Below are 21,619 nucleotides of genomic sequence, written 5' to 3' on the forward strand. Positions count from 1 at the left end.
TCTGGTTCTATAACCTCTAGCAAGCAGTTTCATCTCTGAGGCTCCACATTCTCATCTGCAAAACAGAGAGTGGTATATCCACCCCTTACCCAAAATTCGGTTTGGATATTGAGACTGATGATGCCACACAGATGCCCTGAGGCTCTAAAAAGGTTTATTAGTCACAGAACTTCTGGGGCTTTCTGGAGAGTGTAAGGGCGGGGGGTGGGGGGGTGGGTAGCCAAGCAAGTATAAGAACATTTTAGGGGAACAGAGAAAGGACAGTGGTTTGAGTTTGGTGGGGGGGATTTCCCCTTGCAACTGGAGTTTACCTGATTTAAACTTCCAACCAGAGCCAAAGGAGGGAACACCCAAGGTTTTTGTTTGTTTTGTTTTTTATAAGCTTGTCAAGATAGGAGGCAGAAGGGTGGACCTTCAAAGCTGTCAGCAGCTAAGCATCATAAATGGGCTCAGATTCTTTATTATGCATCTCAGAGGGTTATTGCGAAGACTGAGATTAAACACATACAGATTTAATTCAGTGGCCAATGAACAGTAAATAATGTCACCTTTTGAAATAAACATTGTTTCACAAAAAAAAAAAAAATCACTTGATTAAAAAAAAAACCTCATCCCAAAATACAAGCAACATCTGCTTTTTCCTTGTTCTATTTGTTTATTCTAAATGCAATTTTTAAAAAACTTCAGTGTAATCTCTACATGTGAAGAAACAGTTACCAGCAGTTTTGCAGCAATGGAAAGGCTGGGATCTAAATATTCTTGAAATCCGTTGTCACTCGGAATACTTTTTCCCATAGAGATAATGTTATAAATAGAGTTAAGTTCCCAGAGGAATGCTCCAATTCTTCAACTGTAGTACAGCTGAGACAGTCCTTGATAGACCAGGGAATTCTGAGCCCTAGAAGAGCCCCTGGACCTGTTGGACCCCAGGTGAGACTGGCCTAAGAGTTTGGGAATCTTTGTTGAGAAACAGCTGGCTAAATAGCTGAAGGGTCTCCGGTCACGTGGAAAACGCTGGGACCAAGTCATGAGCCTACGTGGAAACCAACCCTAAGCCGGTATGCACCTGTGTGGGAGCGGGAAGGCCCCCTCTGTATGCTCTCTCCCTGGTCTATGCCTCTATGTGGAATGCCAGGGCTCAGCTCTCCTGGGCTACGGGTGAAGGGGGGCAGCGGGGAGATGCTCAGGGACACAAGGTGGTGGCCCTCAGCGCAGAAGAACAGTGTGAGGCTGCTGAGGGAGCAAAGGAAGCAAAGCCGGGCTGATGTGCAGGACAGAGCACAGTTAGTCCCTACACAGCACCTCCTGTGCATTAGAGACCACGCTCAGCACTTTATTAGCACACTCAAACCTCCCACCACCCTCTGATGCACTGTTACTAGGCCCCCCTCCCTTTACAGGTGGGGAAAATGAGGCATGCACAGGTAACTGGCTCAACACTAGACAGCTAGGAAGCAGCAGAGCCAGAAACTGAACCCGAGCAGCTTAGCTACGAAGCCCGGGCCCCTAACCACGACCAACCACTAGAGAACTTTGTTCTCACCCACACGCAAGCGTTTGCCAGGCACAGCCCCAGCAATACGTGGAAAGGGGAACACAGCGAGAGGCCGGATCTCCTGCTAGGAAGCAGAATGGGGGGCCAATTCTGAGTCCAAGTGCCTTTAAGTTCTTGTGTGATGAGAACATCCTGACTTCATGCACTTATTCCTTCAGTACAGGTGCATCAGAGGTTACGGTGGATGCCTGAGATAAAGAAACGGGATTTGGTCCTGCCCTCAAGACGTCCTCAGTCTTGTAAGGGAAACGATGAAGCAACCAAAAGAGCCATTAGGCAGGGTCTGCGCAGCCAGAAACCCAGGGCACATCTTTGACTCCCCGTGGACTCAAAAACATCTCTCAGTGGGCTCTGTGCCTCCCAGCCACTCTCTTCCTCTCTGCCTGGTGGACACAGAACGTCCACCATCTGGGACTCACTCAAAGCCCCCCTTCTTCTCAGAGCCATCCTGGACTCCCCTGACTCCGTGAAAGTCCGTGACAGGCTCATGAATTTCCTTCCCTCTTGTCACAACTCTGAATACTTGAGATTTACGTGTCCGGGATCGGTCTTCCCACTGGACAATTAACTGCCCTGTCTCTTGTTTGCTGCTGTGTCCCCAGCACCCGGGACAGTACAGATGCCGTATAATCATCTGCCAACTTAATGGAGAACTGAAATTAGTTTAGCATAGCAAACTCTAGATGTAGAAGGTATGAGAAACAGTAAGAACCCCTGGAGAAAGCTGAAACTTTCTCAAAAACTTGACATTTATGAGTACTGTTGTGATACAGGCACAGTTGGCTGGAATATCTATCTATATGTATATTTTTAATCTCTTTATGGAAATTTTTACAGAAGAATATGTATGTATGTTTAGCTGTAAGGTGTTCTTTGGTAATCACCATCTGGCTGGAATTTTCAACTAAACTCATGTCAATTGGGTAGTCTTGTTTTTTTTATTAAGTCATTTTTGAGAATTTATAGTATTTTCACTGTTAATATTCTCCTGACAACACACCATGAAACATCTGATGTTTCTTCTAAGATCATTTTTTTAAACTTATTTTTCATATAAACAGCACCAAAAACTATTATTCCATTAAGTACAATAGGTAGCCAGCTCTAAGTGGGGAGGTGACTTGCCTACACATTAGTAGCCATGCTGAAATGCAACATCCCAGGCCATGAGTTCTGCCTTTGCTCACTCCCAAGGCCTGTACCCTGAAAAGTCGAGGTCTTAAGAATGACCCTGGGAAAAATGAGAGCTGGTCTAAGAACAGAAGCTCACCAACTACTTCCTTGGTGAAGTCTAAGTGAGCTGATGGTGACACAGCCTGGCAGGTGGTAATCAATCATTAATTGATATCCTTTTTCTTTTACTGTATTGTTATCATCATTCTTTTTAGCAGCTTTTATGTCCAGCATGGAACTCAATGCAGGGCTTGAACTCGTGACCCTAAGGATCAAGACTGGAGCAGAGATCAAGAGCTGGACACTCAACCAAATGAGCCACCCAGACACCCCCAACTGATATTAGATCATTAAGTAGCTATTACTAATATTCCCTCTGGAGCCAGTTGCTATCTGCTCCATGTGGATAGGGATTTCTGTCTACTGTAAAATCACAAGTGTCCCCAAATAGTACCTGGCACATAATTGGAACTTAATACTTATTGAATATTAGTTTTTTTTTAAGATTTATTTATTTATGATAGAGAGAGAGAAGCAGACTCCATGCCAGGAGCCCAATGTGGGACTCGATCCCGGGACTCCAGGATCACACCCTGGGCCAAAGGCAACACTAAACCGCCGAGCCACCCGGGGATCCCCTTGAATATTAGTTAACATAACTTTAAACCACCCTAATTTGCTTATATATAATTTATGGACTCTTGGACTCTCCTTACTCATTTTCTTCCCTTTCCTTTCTTACATGATCCCATGTAAGTTCGGTTCTGCCCAACTCCTGACCCCTGACTGCCAAACTTTTTTCCACACTTACCTAGATTTCCTTGGATAAACCAAGATGCTGTACAGGGAGTGTCAGCCTCTGGCTCTTTCCCACCTCATTGTCTAAAGGGGAAACATCCTGCCCTACCTTTCACTTTTTTAATACACTCTACCACCAGCCCCACTGATACTTTCAAGTATTTATCACCTCTGAGGTAGGTAGTATTCCAGGCCTGAAGACACCATGGTGAGGAAGAAAGGCAGGCTCCCTTTCCTTTGTGGGATTAAGCTAAAATCACCATGGTATCTGTTCTCTTAATGGATTGAGACCCAGAGATGAGAAGAGACAGACTAAATTTTATCCCATGAATTTTAGATCTTTTTAGCAGAGCCATAAAGATCTAAAACCATGGCTAAGCTGAGTAGGCACCCAGCCCTGGGCTCTTTGGAACACCCTTGTGAAAGCAAGGGAACCCCCGCGACACATTTCACCCTACCCCCACCAGCAACACATAGACACTCTCTGCTTCCCTTCTAGCGTGTCCCCCCTTGCCCATGCCAGGGTCTAGCTCTGTCTAGGAGATAATCAAGGAGCACCATTTTCTGAGGTAATCCTCTTCTGTGTCAGATCCTACATCTTAAGTTGCTAAAATAACAATCACAATGTTCTTATTCTTTACTTTCTGTGAGTCAAGCCCTGGGTTCTAGAACACTGTGGTTGCCCTAGAGAATTCAGTCAGGGTGGCAAAGTTGTCCTCTTCTAGTCTAGAAGAGGATTGTATTTATTTTCTTCAGCATGCAAAGGGAAGAGGTAAGGAGGAACTACTGCTCATTCTGTGTGTACTTATGTCTACGGTCAGCATGTGGCAGATTTTCAGACAGATGTGAGGTGTAAAATGGAAACTGCCTTTCCTTTGAACTGGTGGTTCCATTGACATTAGAGTATGCATCAGAATCACTTAGAAGGCTTGTTAAAACATAAGCTGGACCTTGTGTGGGACTTTGCTGGGACCTCTCCCCTGAGGTCCTGATTCAGTTGTTCTGGGGTGGGGCCTGGCAACCTGTCTTCCTGGGGAATGTGACTATGCTGGTCAGGAGACCATGCTGTCCTAAGTAATTCTACTGTTTCCAATTATTCCCTAATAGAAACACCAAGCCAACTGACTCTGTATGCTGGTCTTTTTGGAAAGCTGATACCATAAGTACCATGGAGTATGCTCCTTTACTTTTTAGGCTGAGGATCTAACTGTTGCTCTGACTATCAAGTATTCACACCTGAGCACCCAGGTAAGCTTCATTTCATTCTCCCGCGACCATCACCCCACAGGCTTTCACCTCTGAAATTACAGGCCACTTGTTGAAATTTCTGCTGAAATTCCATGATAACACTAAAATAGGTCCCAGGAGCTCTTTTGTTTTTTTAAAAGATTTTATTTATTTATTCATGAGAGACACACACACACACACAGAGGCAGAGACACAGGCAGAGGGAAAAGCAGGCTCCATGCAGGGAACCCGATGTAGAACTCGATCCCGGGACCCCAGGATCACGCCCTGGGCTGAAGGCAGGCGCTAAACCACTGAGCCACCCAGGGATCCCCCAGGAGCTCTTTTTAAAAGGTTCACCCCTACACATAAATTCCAGTTTGTATTTCCAGATGTTTGCGTGTTCTAGAAGACACCAAAGTTTTACCACACGTCATCATGCCCCATGTGAATAAAATACGTGCCCTACAAGTCCCTGGACTTTTCTTAATAAGCTTTCTGCTTGGTAAATGATTACTGAAGCAGGCTCCAACATTTGACTGCTATTCTCAATGTCCTGTGGGTGTGTGGAGGAGGCAGCAGGGGATGCATGTTAAAAATAAAGTACTTCAAAGGCTCTAAGCTCCTTATAGTAATAAACACAATTTGAATATTAAAGAAGAAAAATTGCATGGTAATAAGCAAAACTACAGTAAAATTTCCCCCCAAACTCTGCGATTTTACAGAGCAGTGGGAAACGAGGCACAGCTTTTTCCCCCAGTAAGTGTGCATTTGAAAGTTAGATGTGCCTGGTTGTCATGACTTGCCCAGCATGCCTCTCCTCAGGAGACCCACAGGAAGCAAATGACAATCTGCTCTACATGTCATGCATCTGCATCACAAGGATGCTGTCTAAATGTTCAGAAAGGTTATCTAAGGTCATACCCTCAGGATATTTGCTACAACCAAGTACCACCTCAGTGATGAGGTACTCAAGTTTTGTTTTTGTTTTTGTTTTTTTTAAACCTGATGCAGGGTTTTGTTATTGTTGCTTTTGGTTTTAAGTAGGCTCCATGCCCAGTGTGGAGCTTGGGTGCAAGACTGAAATCAAGACCAGAGCTGAGGTCAAGAGTCAGACGCTTAAAAATGGGGCCCCTTATGCAGCTTTTAAAGTTTATTTTATAAGGAAACCATGTCTCTAACTGTAAATGGAAAATCTGTACATAGGAGGTAACTATGAAAACGTATACAGCAAAGGCAAAATGATGTCACTAATTTCCTGCATGATTCTCTTGCCTGCCAAAGTCAAAGATTTGCTCTCTCTCTGTGAAGAGGAAGTGGGGAGGGAAGAGAAGCAGGTATTATAGAGGTGTTAAAAAGTTACGTCAAAACCAGCATACAAAGACAAAACAAAGAACAAAAATAAAATATGCAATAGTGCCAGAGTGAGACTTCCTCAACATAATCCTGATGAATGAAAAGATTTTCAATATCATTTTCTTATGTGTTTTTTTTTAAGATTTTATTTAAAAAAATAAAGATTTCATTTATTTATGAGAGAGAGAGAGGCAGAGACACAGGCAGAGGGAGAAGCAGGCTCCATGCAGGGAGCCTGACGTGGGTCTCGATCCCGGGTCTCCAGGATCACACCCTGGGCTGAAGGCGGCGCTAAACCGCTGCGCCACCCAGGCTGCCCTTATGCTGTGCTTTGGATTCCAAATCCCACTTTGTCCCTTTCTTGCCCTGGGTCATCCGAGGGCCGTGAGGCTCGGTTTTGTATCTCAAAATGAGAACCAACCTCCAAGATTTAGTTAGAATGTACAGGAAGCCTGGCGCACAGTGGGTACTCAAGTCATTATGGTCAATGGTCACTTCTTGGGAGCAGAAAAAAGTCACACCTTGATATACCTTAGTTCTGTGCCTGATGTAAAGCACACATAGAGGCTCTCCCGTGTTCTTGCTTCAGCCGAGGACAGGCTGGGCGTCGGGTGACAAATCCTACGCAGCAGTGACAAGGTAAAGACACTTGGAGGGCTGATAGGAGGAAACTGCTCATCCATTAGGGGTCCTAAGTAGGTGGTAAGAAGAGAAGGAAACCTCAGATTTGAATATCTGAAGACTGTAGGAAAATAAGAGATCATAGAATCCATTGCCCCTTCGGTAGTGCCAGGTCAGAACTCTGAGCCTCGGGTGGCAGGACCCTGGCCATGGCCCACAAGCAGGGACGGGCAGCCCAACCCAGGCCCCTGCAGCCACACTGTGCTCTTCCCACCCCGTGCCCTCAGCCTCCTCCTCTACCAGCCAACCCAGGCCCTCAAGGTTGCAAGGCATGGACAACCTAGGACCCTTAGCTCCCTTCTCTGGGCTCCAGGATCTAATTTCCAAAATAAGTATTGGCTTCAGTGTTCTCTACTAATTTGTTAGGACAGTTGTGGCCTTTCTTAAAGGCCACAAAAATTTGACTTGTTTTGCCAAACCCCGATTACATCAATTCTCCCTCCCCCCATGCGCACCTCCCCCCAAATCCATATCAAGGGAAAATAGCCCCACTTAGTGCTTTGGTCTATCTCAGGGAATCAAAATTCCCTTGAGACAGCACTTGCTGGGCTGCCTGTGATGGAAAACAGCCTGACCTTCGCAGCCCCCTCCGCGTAGGAGAAAGAGGGGAACAAAACAGGAGCATGAGTGACAGGTTAGAATCCCAGGGCAGAGTGGTGCACGTAAATTCCAGAAAAATCAGGACTGGAAAACCCTCACACGTCTCTCATCAAGAGGGGCCTGGTGAGGGTGCCTGTGGACTGGGCGGGGAGACAGAGGAGAAATTTCGTTCCAGGCCAACAACACGAGGTGGTACTGGAGCCAATTAAAGTTTTCAGCATTAAATCTCATGCTCATTTCAGGATCAGTCTCAAAAAAGAAGCTAAATGAAGGAGACACTGGCCAGGTGGGGATCGGGGTCATGGAAGGCACCTGTCCTTTTTTTAAAAAGGTGGTGGAGGTGCGTCTCCTTGGTTGGTACTGTTCCCACCTGTGGATGCCATTGCCAGATGTGCCCCTTATTAAGACCTTATCTCCGCTTCTGGTGTTGCTCGGTGGTGTTGGGCGGGTCTCCTCTGTACCACCTTCCTGTTGGGTTCTGCCAGGAGGGGGCACCAGAGGGCACAGGGTGGCAGGAGGTGGGGCTCACGGCCTCCACTGGCTCCTTGGAACCACCAGCCTCACCCCAACAGACCCCTTCACCCCAGCGGCAACAGCTGACATCAAATCTCAGCTCCCCTGTCCCCTGCAGACCCAGCCTGGCTGCCCCTGCAAAAGTGCCAACAGCTCCCAGGGCCGCCTTCTCAGGGGCTCCTGCTCCACAGACCCCATCTTTGAGCCTCTGGGTTTTGATAACCAGCTCCCCCTACTAGTCCCTCATGGGGGACCATCCAGCTCGGCCTGCAGGGTTGTCCAGATCCAGGGCTCCCTGCAGGCTTGGCTGAGGCCTCTGGGTAGAGAAGAGACAAGCCCTCGTGGGTCAGCTTCTCCCCCCGCCACTGCCGCCACCTGCGCTTCCCTCCAGGATACTCCTGAGACCTGCTCTGTGCAGCTTTCCATCTGAGTCTGTTCTTAGGGACCCCAACGTAAATAAGCCAAGGCCACTCTAGTTTGATATATAGAGCCCGGCGCTCCTACAGGCAGCATGTGAAGAAATAGAAATGCTATCCCACCAAAAAATACAGGAACAAGGGAGGAGAGACAGGAGAGCCGAAGAGTAAGGACCAAATAAAGAGAGGGAGAGTAAGTGAGGAAACCATGTGAAATACTAAGTGGAGGAAAGTAAATAGCACCCAGATGCAAAGTGGTCCTTAAGAGCTAGAGGATTTCCCTGGGAAGCAGGGCAAGGATGACCCGGCAGCCGCCTCAGGCTTTTGTTTCCCCAAAACTTACATGCACAGAGCAAGGACAATACCGCTGGGCACTTGATTGGAATACAATTTGAACTTGCTTTACCAAGAGGTCCCCCCATGGCCTCATTCAGGACTGAGGCTTTATTTTGCATTTACCTCCGGCAGGAGGTGGAATAAGAGCACAAGGGCCTGTGCTCCCTCTTTTTGAGCTGGGGCTTCAGGTTCAGAGATGCTTACAGAGTCTCAGCTCATGGTGGGGGGTGGTGAGGGGATGCCGGACTTCACCCCGTTCTTACACCTTGACAAAGTCTCAGCTCATGGTGGGAATGGGGAGTGAAAGGATGCCAGACGACCTCACCCCTTCCTGACACCCTGACAGCCTAGTTAGGAAGGAACCTTCACGGGACCAAGTCCATACCAGCCCTGATTACTGCATTGGCTGGAGAAGAGACCATGGGCCCTCAGGAGGTCTGGCCTTTGTAGTTTCTACAGGATGTAGTAGGTGAACCTCCAGCACCTGTCCCAAGCATTTGGGAACACAAAACTGCTTTTTTAATTAAAGTATAACATGTCCCCTTTCCTGCTACCTCCTCCTGCAGCTGGGCCACGTTTGTCGGGTCAGTAGGCCGGTCAGCACAAGGCAGATCACGTCAAAGGGGAGATGTAGGGGGGACAGGGGTCAACCTAACTGTAATATTTAACTATATTACTTAAAAGCAACTGGAGAAAACTCATTTTAACTTTCAACTTCAAAGAAAGGCCAAGGCGGTCATTGTGGCATCCCCTGGAGACCCAGTGAGGTATTGCATGTTGGACGGCATGACTAAGTGAAGCCTCGCTTATCAGAAGTCAGGAGCCTGACTTGTGTGCAGGCTTGGCACTGATGGCAGGGGGATGGGGGGGCAGAAGGGACAGGAAAAATGACAAATGGCCATGTAAGCGAGAAAGAATCACACTACTCCAGAGGTCACTAAGTCACATCTTTGAATGAGCTCAGGCTAATAAAGATAGGTCAACTTGAGAGTGAACCATTGTAGGAATTGGATTAGCCTGGACCTTTCGGTCAGATAAGTAACAAAGACTCCCTATAAATATATATGCTTCTGTGAGATACGGGACCTTCAGTAGGGGGTGGACAGCCCCTATTCGGAACATTCAACAGGTCCAAACCTCCCAGAGCATTTCAATTGTTAACATCCCACTCTCAGGCAATCAGTTCTTTAAAAAAAATGGAACATCACAAGTGGTCCTCATGATTAATCAGAGAAGTGTCTTAAACACCTCTTTCATCTATTTGAACAACAAACTACTGTTGTATGCCAGCCCCTGGGTTTGGTGCTGTGGTTCCAGGGTAAGGAGACAAAGCAGATGCGGTCCTTGCTTGAATGAAGCTTATAGCCTCAGGGTGGAAAAGACCTTAGAACAAGTAAATAATTCTATTATGGTGTGCTTTATGCTGGAAGGACCTAACCTTACCCAGGAGCCAAGGAAGTCCTTGCTAAGGAGTTAATAGCCTTCTGAGACTTCAATAGGGGAGGTTTGATGAATTAAGAGATGAGGGGAGAAGAGAGTTCTGGAAGAACAAGGAACTCCAGGGTCCCAAATATGAGGCAATACTGTATGTATAAAAGGTTGAGGGCAGGGATCCCTGGGTGGCGCAGCGGTTTGGCGCCTGCCTTTGGCCCAGGGCGCGATCCTGAAGACCCAGGATCGAATCCCACATTGGGCTCCCGGTGCATGGAGCCTGCTTCTCCCTTTGCCTGTGTCTCTGCCTCTCTTTCTCTATCATAAATAAATAAAAATTAAAAAAAAAAAAAAAAAAAGGTTGAGGGCAGACCCAAATGGGAAGTATGAGGACCAGGCAGGAGAGATGGTTAGGGACCAGTTCTGGAGTTCCTTCCAGCCAGGCTATTGATTACTGGCTCCAACCTTCAATTTAATAGGAAAATGACATGGTTAATAGGTTCCTCTGGCTGCAGAGAATGGATTAGAAAGGGCTAAAACGAGGCACCTGGGTGGCTTAGTGGTTGAGCGTCTGCCTTTGGCTCAGGGCATAATCCCGGGATCAAGTCCCACATCAGGCTCCCCGCAGGGAGCCTGCCTATGTCTGTCTCTCTCATGAATAAGTATTTTTTTAAAAGGGCGGGGCTAAGAGAAGCTGTGGAGAGGCGGTTAGGTAGGGAGAGGACAGTGCTTTGGATCAGAACGGTAGCACTAACGGGGGAGTAGAAAAGGTACTTAAAAGATGCCTGTTTGTAAGAGACATAGGAGTGAAATAAGCTAAGTTCAAAGACAAAGTTGGGTGTGAAGGGCCAAGAATGATTCCCAAGGTTCAGTCGGCCTATGCAGGGGTGGGAGTGATAGTGCCCTTTCCCAACGCAAGAAACGAGGAGGAAGGGGCGGCTTGGAGTGGGTGGTGGGTGAGCATGGGGCAGGCTCAGAAAGCATGACGGCAAGTGTGGCTTTAATTGTGGAGTGCTGAGCTTTCAGAGTGCCCATGTTGAGTAGGCAGGGAAAGGTAGAGCTTTAAAACCGATAAAGATCTGCAGGTAGAGGTGGAGAAGTTTGAGAATCACAGAAAAAAATGAGAGTACAGAACCCTGTGGCTCTCAAACTTCACTGGTGAGGACCTACAATGAGAAATACATCTTATAGCACACATACCCCTGACCATTACTTCTGCCACGTGACATTCAGACACTCTTGCCAGCGCAGCTCACAGCCTTCTGTGTGACTTAATGACCTGACAGTGGGTTCCCGCCCACAGTTTGAAAGCCATAGTTAAGAGAATGCCTGATGAGAAAAAAAGAGGATCCCAAACAGAGCCCGCTAAGATTCTAACAGTTCAAGGCTGAACTAGAGTAGGTGATGCCTACAAAAAAGATAGGATCCTATGGAGAGGTAGGTGGAAGGGGCCAGAGAGATCCCTTGCTACGCTTAGAAGATGAATACAGCAGCTCCAAGAACCCCACCCTCACCAGGTAATCTCCCAAGCCAGGAAGGGGCAAATTTCCACCTTGGATTGCTCTACCAGAGCAGGAAAACCCCATCTGAACATTTCTTCCCCTGACCCGCAGCCTTCTCTTTTATCTCATTGACCAGGGTGGGTCACATGACTCACCCCAAGCCAATCACTCACTGGCTTAGGGAGCACAATTACCATCATGGACTTAGGGCTGATTAACGCGCTCCTGTTCAAGCCATGAGGCTGGGGAGGGGTTACTCTCCCTGAACACAGATGGGGAAACACCTGACATTTAAGGATCTACCAAGGTGAAGGCTAGGTGAAGCAGTTGCCCAGACTCCTTGCTACTTAAAGTGTGGTTCAGGGACCAGCAACATTGGCATCACCTGGGAGCCTGCAGAGCTACTGAGTTGCAAGCGCCACCCCAGACCCGATGAACCAGAATCTGCATGTTCTCGAGATTCTCAAGTGACTCGCATGGACTGGCCCTTTGAGAAGCACCGGCTGGGGCATCAGTAGGCCCTCAGCATCTACCATATTGCCTGCTGTTGTCCCGTTCTCTGTCCATTCCTTCTCTCACTCATTCTGCTGTCACGAGTCCCAGACCGCCACATATGCTTTGCAAGGTTTTGCTTCATTGACTCAACAGATCCTCTTTTTATTTTCTGCATAAGGAAGCAGAGCAGCATTTTAGCATAAACACAGAAAGCTTCCAGCTGTGACCCACTCAAGCCATTAACATTACTCCTCAGGTCACCCTGTTCTGTTCCCATGAGGTGTAAAATCCTAGCCCAGGGCTGACATGTCACTTGGCTGCTGGAGAGTTCTGTATTATTTTACAGCCTTAGGCAGGTTGAGGGTTTTGTTGCTTTTTAAATTTGGTCTGTTTCCTAGTATAGCATCTTTTACCAAATCTACAGGATTGCGGGCTTGAGATGAAAACTCCTACACACAGGCAGTGAGTGTAACCCAGCAGATCTGAAGTGCTGGGGGACGTTCTCAGTGAGTACTGTCCAGAATTGGAGGCTCTGAGAAAAGACAATTTTGGTTAAAGAACTGGAGGACTGAACCTAAAAGGAAATGTTAGAAGAATTAATGTACCATAGGCTGGAGAAAGGTAGACAGAGAAGGCATTAAAGACGTAGAAGTGAATGACACTTTACTAAGGTTTCAAGTGAGCAGCTCTCTTCAGGAACTTTTATTTCTTGGTTAAAAAAATTAGGTATCAGGATGCCTGGGTGGCTCAATTAGTTGAGCGTCTGACTCTTGATCTCAGGGTCATGAGTTCCAGAGCCCCTCACCTAGTAGAGCCTACTTAAAAAAAATCGATATGGATCCTCAAAATTTGATTATCAAAGGATTAATGTATAACACCTTTATCAAATTTGTTTCTATTCCTTCATTCCTCCATTTTTATCGATTGCCTTTTTTGTGTCAGGTACTCTGCTCTGACAGTGTTATTTTACTCTATATATATTATATATATAATATATATTTATGCTAAGTGGCATGAATTTATATATTTTATAAATATAAAGATGTATTTTATATATACATATATTTTTATACATGTGTCAAGATGGTGATTCATTTGTGACAATATTGATTTATCTGAGAGTCTCCAAGACAGTTCTGATAATATGTAGCAACCTCAATATAAAGGCAGATTTCCTTGTGTGGTGCAGACACTTCAACCATCTGCCTCCAAGTGGCTTTCCTGTCTCTGATTCCATTGCTCATCTTACCCACCTGCCTCTCCTTTCCCACCACTATACCCATGTCTGCTTGAATGTGTTAACCCCTTTCACACAGTTCCCTTAATAGGAATAGCTTTCTCCCTAAAATATTTTTCGATGCTGTGAAATTCTTTGAGCTTTTAAAGCTCATCTGTATTCTCTGCAGAGGCTTCTTGCCATTTAAAATTAACAGTGAATCAAATCAATTAAAAATTAACTCTTTCCTCTGTATTCCTCTCACATGATGCTTATATTAGTCTGGCACTTATTCTTCTTTGAATCAGTTGCTTTTTTTTCCTGTCTCAACAGTAAGCTTTCTAAGAACAAAGGCCATGTCTTTTCTTTGTATTCCTCCCAGCACCTAGCTGGATACGTGTTTATAAAGTTAGTGCTGCTCACCAAATATTTCTATTACAGTCTTCTAGGCATAGTAGGTTTGCACTTCTTGGACTCCTGTGGTTGGTTAGGGACATGTGGTCCATAATCATCAATCAGTTGTATGTAAAGTGGTGCATGACACCTTGGGCCAAAATTCTAATCAGCAACGTAAGATCCTTCAGCGTCGTCTTTTCTCTTAGCTCCTGTGACTATAAATGTTCTGGAGAGTAGCTCCTCTCTCAGCTGAGATAATGTCAACTTATAGCAGAGCCCCAGCTGACCCATGATAAACATGTTGAGTGAACAAGAAATAAACTTTTGTTATTTAAACTCCCTGATATCTAGGGTTGTTTGCAAAGCCTAGCTCATCCTGAGTGATATAAATGGTAGGTGATCAAAAAATAATAATAAAATAAAATAAAATAAAAAATAAAAAATAAATGGTAGGTGATCAATAAATACTGCAAGTCCATAATTTTAAAAAAAAATCCATTAGAGATAGCGATTAATAATTTTATCAATTGTAACCTAACAAGTAAAATTACCAGCCTTAAAGTCAGCTGTCAAGAGAGGCGTTGTAAGGTAAGATGAAGAGTGTAGGATATGCAGCCAGGTAGCTGTTGGTTTGCAGACTGGCTCTAAATGACCTTGGTTGCTGGTCCTCTGCAGAATCGGCATCCTCCAAACCCAGTTGGAGCTTAGATTTATCTTGCAATGTTGTGAGAATTAAAGAGAGTAAATGAATGGTACCTGGCCCATGGTGGGACTCAATACATTACAATGACAATTGTTTTAGATATAGATATATTTTTCATGTCCAGCCATGTGAAAAGTGAGAGATATGAGAAACTAAGCATATTTCAATTTAAGCGAAGTTATTCCCTTCCTGTAGATCAGTGGCACATTGTCTCTTCCAGCCTTCTTTCACTCATCTTTCAAAAAATAAACAAATTTGGGCCCTTATTGATTTTTTTGAAAAGTGTAGGAGGCTACTGTATGAGTTGAGATAGTAATTTGTGACTAAATCTCAGTTTCTCATTGAAAAAATAGAGCTGTTTTTAATGAATTATTCATTTTTTCCCTTCGTACTAGACACTGGTGACTCAAATAAATAGATGTATTGAAAAAAAAAAAAGAGAAAAAATAAGACCCTGGATTTGTTTTTCAGTTTTTGTGGATAGAAAATGGGAATCATTTGCTTCTGAATCTCAGTTATATTTATAAAATTTGAAAAATTATCCTGGGTTTGATGATAAATCTGCCCTGTGAATACAGTGTTGTCTTTTGCCTTTTTGTCTGGATTTCCAACACGTGCTCAAATGTACTGAACTCTTCATCCCAATACACCTAAACAAAGGCTTCTAACACTTCCTGTCATAATCCCATGAGAGCTTACAGTTACTGTCCTGGCATTTTCACAACTTGATTACACTCCCGGCTGTGAGCAGATATAACTTCAGTCCCTCAGTGTAAACAGAGAATGACTCATCCTTCTGAGGCAGTAAATAGCAACTTGGGTAGATGAACACCATCTTTAGACTTGTTAATACACCTGTAAAGTAGAAACACATCTCCTCCGAAATACTTTATACATACTTTGATATGTGCTGAAAGAAACATTGTATTCTAAAGATAGGTTCCAATTTCTAGGGCTTTAATAAGAGGAAGGAAAATCTGAATATCCTTATTTTCCAACCCAACTAAGGACTGACTTCTGTGATTGCACCAAAAAGTAGGAGAGGGAAAATCAAGCCAGAAGATAGGAATGCCTGTATTAGTCTTCTCTGCTCCCAAACTAACCTTCTTTCCTGTGACTCCCTTCATCTCCTATCCCCAGTCTCTGCCTTGGTTCTGACCTATTCAAATGAAAGAAAAAAAAATCAAATTGAGTCAGGAGCACTTACAGATCTACTACATGGCAGACATTTCAGTTAGTCTTTAGGATAACATTTTTCTCTGTCTCCAAGGACCTAATTATTCAGTGCTGAAGAAATAAAAGAAAATTAATTATACTCCAGCCTGATGAACTGTGAAGGCTCATTCAAAACATGTAATCATGATGGGGCACCTGGGTGGTTCAGTTGGTTAAGCATCCAACTCTTGATTTCGGTTCAGGTCATGATCTCAGAGTTGTGGGATCTAGCCCAGTGTCAGGCTCTGCACTCAGCGTGTAATGTGCTTGTGATTCTCTCTCTCTCTCATTCTTTCTCTGCTCCTTTCCCTGCTCAAGAACTCTTGCACTCTCTAAATAAATAAATAAAATCTTTAAAAAACAAAACAAAAACATGCAACATAAAAACACATGTTGTTCTAATGAAAAAAGTAAAATACACAGTTACATATATAGTCCGGTCCTAATTTTGTAAATAATATCCACTCACATCCTTAAACACTCAGAAAAAAATTGGGGATCAGATTGGCAGACTGAGCACACCCATCTACTTTTCCTCCCTCCCTGAATTCCGCTGAAATGCCAAACAAGAAAAGTTACAACTAAAGATCAGAAAATTTGAAAATTTCCTGAAAAATGGAACAAAGAGAATTGGATTGATAGAGCAATAAAAGTTTTCTTTTTTTTTAAAAGCCAGAAAAAGGATATTGCCAAGTAAGAGTTATTTGTACACTAACTAGAGGGACTTCAAGCTCAGGGTTAACCAGTACATTGCAGGGAGGGGCCTTGTCAATCATTATCTGGTCCATAAATTAAAAGACTGCATTATGAACTCCTGAGCTGGTCATGATCTTCCCATGCCCTTCATAGCGGAAGTTCTGGCGACAGTGGTGTTTGCTTCCATATTAAAGCCTCATAACTGTTTTAGACAGTGAACCGAGGGGCTGTTCTATCAGAAGGGCTGACTCTGGACAGAGAAGTAGAGCTAAACTTGATAACTCAAGGAATCAGGGTGTGAAGAGGTGACAAGAAAAAGAAACCAAGAGATGCTTCTGATATGAGTTTCCCAGATCTCATATGCTGGGGAGAGAAATCTCCCAAACCAAGATTATCTACCTGTACACCTGCAAGATTCTACTCAACACACCTGAAAAGTTGGCTCCTATTATCAGAACTTTCATTTGCTGGGACGATTATTGCAGCCATAAAACAGAAAAGCAGCCATCTGAAAGAAACACTCAGGCTTCTAGATTATTAAAAATATAATCACCATTCCTTAAAAATTGAGCTGAATAACAAAATGGGCAGAGATGAATATTAAATTAATGAGCTGGAACATTTGGCTAAGGGACTTTCCCAAAACACAGTGCAGAGATAAAGAAATTTCCAGAAGCTTTCACTTCCATCTAAAAAGTTGATAAAGGAGGGAACAAAGGGAATATATAGAAGGACGTTTTAAAAATTGGAGATGACTATTCTTTCGTGCTGAAGAGATATTATGCAAAAAATGAAGAGATATTATGGACTTGTGGATTTTTATGTATTTTATTTGTTTAAATTTATTTCAGTATCTGAACTTTTGGTGCTTAGGTTGTCCCATCTTGGGCTACTGCAGTGGTCCTCAACCAAGGGCAATTTTGATCCCCAGGAGACATCTAGAAATGTCAATAGACATTATTGATTTCCATGAGTAGGTAGCTAGTAGGTAGATGGAAGCCAGGGTTGCTACTCAACACTGCACAATTCACAAGACAGTCCCTATTGCACAGGATTATTTGGCTCAAAATGTGAATAGTGCTGAGGATAAGAAACCCTGGAGACCCCTTCAGGGTGGCTCCTCCACCTCTTAGGCATAGCTCCTGGAATGTTCGTTCACTTCCTTGCTTTCCAGTTCAACATTACATCTCTCAGGTCTTCTGCTTGAGCCCTAGAATCAGCCACTTCCACAAAGATATTTGGGTTTTTCAGTGGGATGGTAGATAGAGACAATAATTCTAGCACCACAGATGCTCATTGCTGCTGAGTTGTCATCGTTCTCAGAAGAAGTTCAATATTAAATAGAATTTCATGAGGTGGGACACAGAATCCATATCATATTTACAAGTCATTGACCACCATGCCAACTAGTGTAAAAGCAGGTCATCAGATTCTGCTCTGCCTTAAGCTTCTGCTCTGATCCGAAGTGGCTCTGGTCTCTTTTCAGTTTTCCAGAGATCTGCCAAGAAATGAAATCTTTTCTGGCTTATTTGTGGATTAAGTTGGAAGCAGAGCTCCAAGAATTTGTCTTCTTGCTTGGTCCACAGACATGACTCAATTTCCTCAGCAAAACTTCCCTTATAGAAACAGGTGGCCAGCCCATGAGCCATAGTTTGCCAATGTGATTTTCTAAAACATATTGTTCAAAAATATGATTTATTTTGATTACTAAGTGTTTTGGCACCCCATAAGTTTTATACTCAGAGTACCTCACAGGCCTCACCAGTCCTAGCCTTGCGTGGCTTTCTCTTTCCTAGAAACACACTACGTTCTTTCCAAGGTGAGTATGAGCCTTGTGTGCTGGTCTAATATCACTTCACCACGTCATGCCACTCCTTTCCTGAGAAGCTGTTTATTCTCTGCCAACCTTAAAATGCCTTCGTGTAAATCTTCCTGAGTGAGTGAGGGGAAAAAGAGAGGTGGGGGGAAAAGTTCAAAAGCAAAGAAAACAAGGAGAAGGAAGTGACCAGTGCTCAGTGAACCCACACGTGTGAAAGGCTAATCCAGAAATCACTCAGTAATCACCACGAGGGTGACATGGCTGGCTACGCATATGCTCACCTTCCCCACCTCCCACAAGGCCTCACTTCCTAAACCAAAGTAACCTTCTGAAATCTGACCGCTCTCCCTCAACTCTTGACCTCTCCTATGCAACTGCTTCTACACACCATTAGCTTCCTTCCAAAGTCCCCATTGACTTCTCATCCAAAGCAATACGATGTTCCTGTTTTTAAGAGAAGGGTACTGGCCCATTTGCCCAGTAAACAAAGGCTGGAGTGCAGTTAGAAGCTTCAAGGCGTATTACGCAGAAGAGTCCAAAAGGAGGGTGAGGTGTCGGGGGGCTCTGACGTGAAACCAAAACAGTGCTTGGAACTGGCTGCACTCAATGTTCAGAAGTGCTCATGGGTCAGTCATGCTCAAAGGAACAGTGTTGAAAGAATGATTATGTTTTAAAATAGTTTGGCTGTTAACCAAATAACATGCTACTACTGCTTGTTGCCAGGTCAGGCACTTTTGCTGATTGGTGAATTTTTAAGAATTATAATAATGACTAAATAAACTGGTTTAAAAGCAAGACATTTCCCAGGTGGATATCTTGATGGGGAATTGGGACAAGGACTATGGCTTGGCTTCTACTGGGTCCCAGAACATCTCTCTATTGAAGGTGGGCCTCTGTCCATACTCCTCCAGGACATTCTCTTTCCCATCAGTCCCAAGATGTTTGTATGAACTTAGGTGACTCAGAAATCCCTCTCGCAGTTAGTTACTCCACCTTTAAATGAAGTCAATATAATTGGCCCCCCTCATTCTCACACTCAGTGCTGGGAGTGGTGAGGTGGACAGGAATAGGAACATTGGCCTGGGGGTTAAGGCAAATCTAGAAGGCAGGGCAGAGCTTAAGGAAGCCCAGCCAAAGGCTCAAAGCTCACTTGAAACTAACTCTTTAAGGTGAGGTTTTGGTGTGGGACTGGCTTTTTATTGGATTCTTTTCATTTTTCCCCAAACCTGAGGAGTTGACCTGCTTTTCTCTTCTGTTGTTACAACTGCCCTCTGCTTGGGGTTCTGTTCCTTCCAGACTGATGAAGTCCAGGGTGCTTTCTCTCCATGTTTGTTCTATGTCACTATCACCATATTTGAGGCATCAAAGGGGAATAATGTTCAGGGAGGCATAATGCATGTGCTTCAGGACGGAAGCAGAGTCACAGTAAAACATACGTAATTATTTAGTAATTTAAATATTTCATAATAATAAGCACAAACAGGCAAAAATAACTTCGACATTAATTTTTCATTAGGATGTCTCAACCATCATGAAGAAGACATGTGATTCCAAGCAATATTTCATATTTCCATACTGATTCTTTTCCTTTCTCATCCACTTTCTTCATAAACTACAGATCCTCCTGTACTTTCTCCCCAATGCCAAACCCCACCCCAGATAAACATCTCCACTGTTCTGAGCCCAGGATCTTGCTCTTTATTTTATATAAAGTATTGAAATCCTTCTATCTTCCTGTTATCTCCTGGATCTTGCTCTTTCCTACCCAATGTCTCACCAAAACAAACAAAAACCCACCACCAATAACAAATACACTGCTCTGAAACAACAGGGGACTCCATAAAAGGTACTGGAGGGGGAGAACCTACCTAACAAACTGTATGGCACTAGTTACCCTTCACTGGAATTGGAGGAGGGAAAGAACAGGGATACTTACTTCCTCAAACACTTGTGTGATCACAGGAAGTAGACCTGACCTGTCATAATGCCCAGTCTAGTTCATCTTTCAGTTTTGGTTTAAAACAAAGAAGCCCAACCCTATGGGTGGGCAGTCCTCCTCAAGAGTGCTACCCTCCTTACTCTACTATGTAGGGGTCGCTCTGGGGCTCCACCACTTACCTGCTCTTGGGACTCAACTCCCAAGAGTTTCCGACCTTTCAGTTGGAAATGCTGGTCTTTCTCAGCTCTTTGGAACTACAGCATTAATGACAATAACAATAATGGTGGGCATGACTATAGCTAACCTTCATAGGGCGAGTTCTATGGGCTAGATACTAGGCAAACACCTAACCTTGATTGTCCCCTTTGGATTCCAAGTCCCAAGGAGCTGTTTTAGTTATCTCTCACTGCCTAAAAATTGCCACAAAACATAGCAACTTAGAACAACACACACCCGCCTCTCAAAGTTTTTGTGGGGCAGGAATCTGGGTATGATATAGCTAGGTCCTTGACTTTGAGGTCTCTCAAGCAAGGTGTTGCTTAGGGTATAGTCATCCCAAGGCTCAACTGAGCGAGCATTTGATTTCAGGTTCCCATGATCATTGGCAGGATGTAGTTTCTCACTGGCTGATGGACTAAGGTCCTCAGTTCTTCACGGACTGTTGGGCACAAGCCACACTCAGTTCCTTGTCATATGGGCCTCTCCAACGTGGCAGCTTCCTTCTTCAAAGGTATAAGCCATCAATAGAAAGGACAATAGAAAGAGTGCTAGCAAGACAAAGTTACAATCTTTTGCAACCTAATCACAGAAGTGACATCCCACAATATTCTATTGGTTCGAATCAAGTCACTGTGTCCAGCCTACACTATGTCCAGCTCACATTCTGGGGGATACAGATACCAGAAGGCAAAAATCATCAGGGGCATCTTAGAAATCTGAAAACCTCACGACCAGTTGGAAAAGGAGGGAGAAAGGGTTGTTTTCAGATTGCAGGGATAGTATCAAGAGGAGAAGATGAAAGTAGATCAGGGTAAGTATTGAAGCTAATAAAGGTAGAGGTTAGGAGGTGAAATAGGGAAGTACCTTATATTATTTTTGATCCAGTGTCTTTGTCTCACTCTGACCCCATAACATGAGTTGGTAGGGATAAGGCTAAAGGGTGTACATAGCACCACTGGGGCACTACACAAAGAATTCCTTTTTCCACCGGGAAAGTAAATGGAATAAAAGTAATGGAGTAGTGGGGTAGAGGAGTGGCAAAGGACTGAAGATAATCTCCCTGCACAAAAGTGACCCAGAATCCCTGTGGGCAGGAGAATTTTGGCAGGGACATGCCCAAAGATCACATAAAAAAGGAAGGAATCAGGGCATGAATCAGATCTAGAATAGGGTGTCTATAACCAAAGACAGTCAAGATGGAGGAAACAAATTCCAGACAGGAAACAGAAGGCTGGTTCTGTAAAGATTTTTTGAGGCAATGCTACAGGGAAGCAGATGGTGCAGGGGAGAGGACAGGGAACATTTTTTTTAGCAGCATCTACCAAAACAAATT

General features: G+C 44.3%; 1 long non-coding RNA gene across 1 annotated transcript in view; it reads right to left on the reverse strand.

The window, feature by feature from the left end:
* The window catches only part of LOC140640194 (uncharacterized), a 69,327-nt gene that overhangs the window by 45,609 nt on the left and 2,099 nt on the right, over positions 1–21,619 (reverse strand). Inside the window, exon 2 of the long non-coding RNA XR_012036870.1 lies at positions 6,641–6,800. This is a non-coding gene — a long non-coding RNA (uncharacterized lncRNA). The remainder of the gene's footprint in view (positions 1–6,640; positions 6,801–21,619) is intronic.

Source organism: Canis lupus, chromosome 1 (assembly GCF_048164855.1).
Source record: "Canis lupus baileyi chromosome 1, mCanLup2.hap1, whole genome shotgun sequence".
Taxonomy (NCBI): Eukaryota; Metazoa; Chordata; class Mammalia; order Carnivora; family Canidae; genus Canis; species Canis lupus.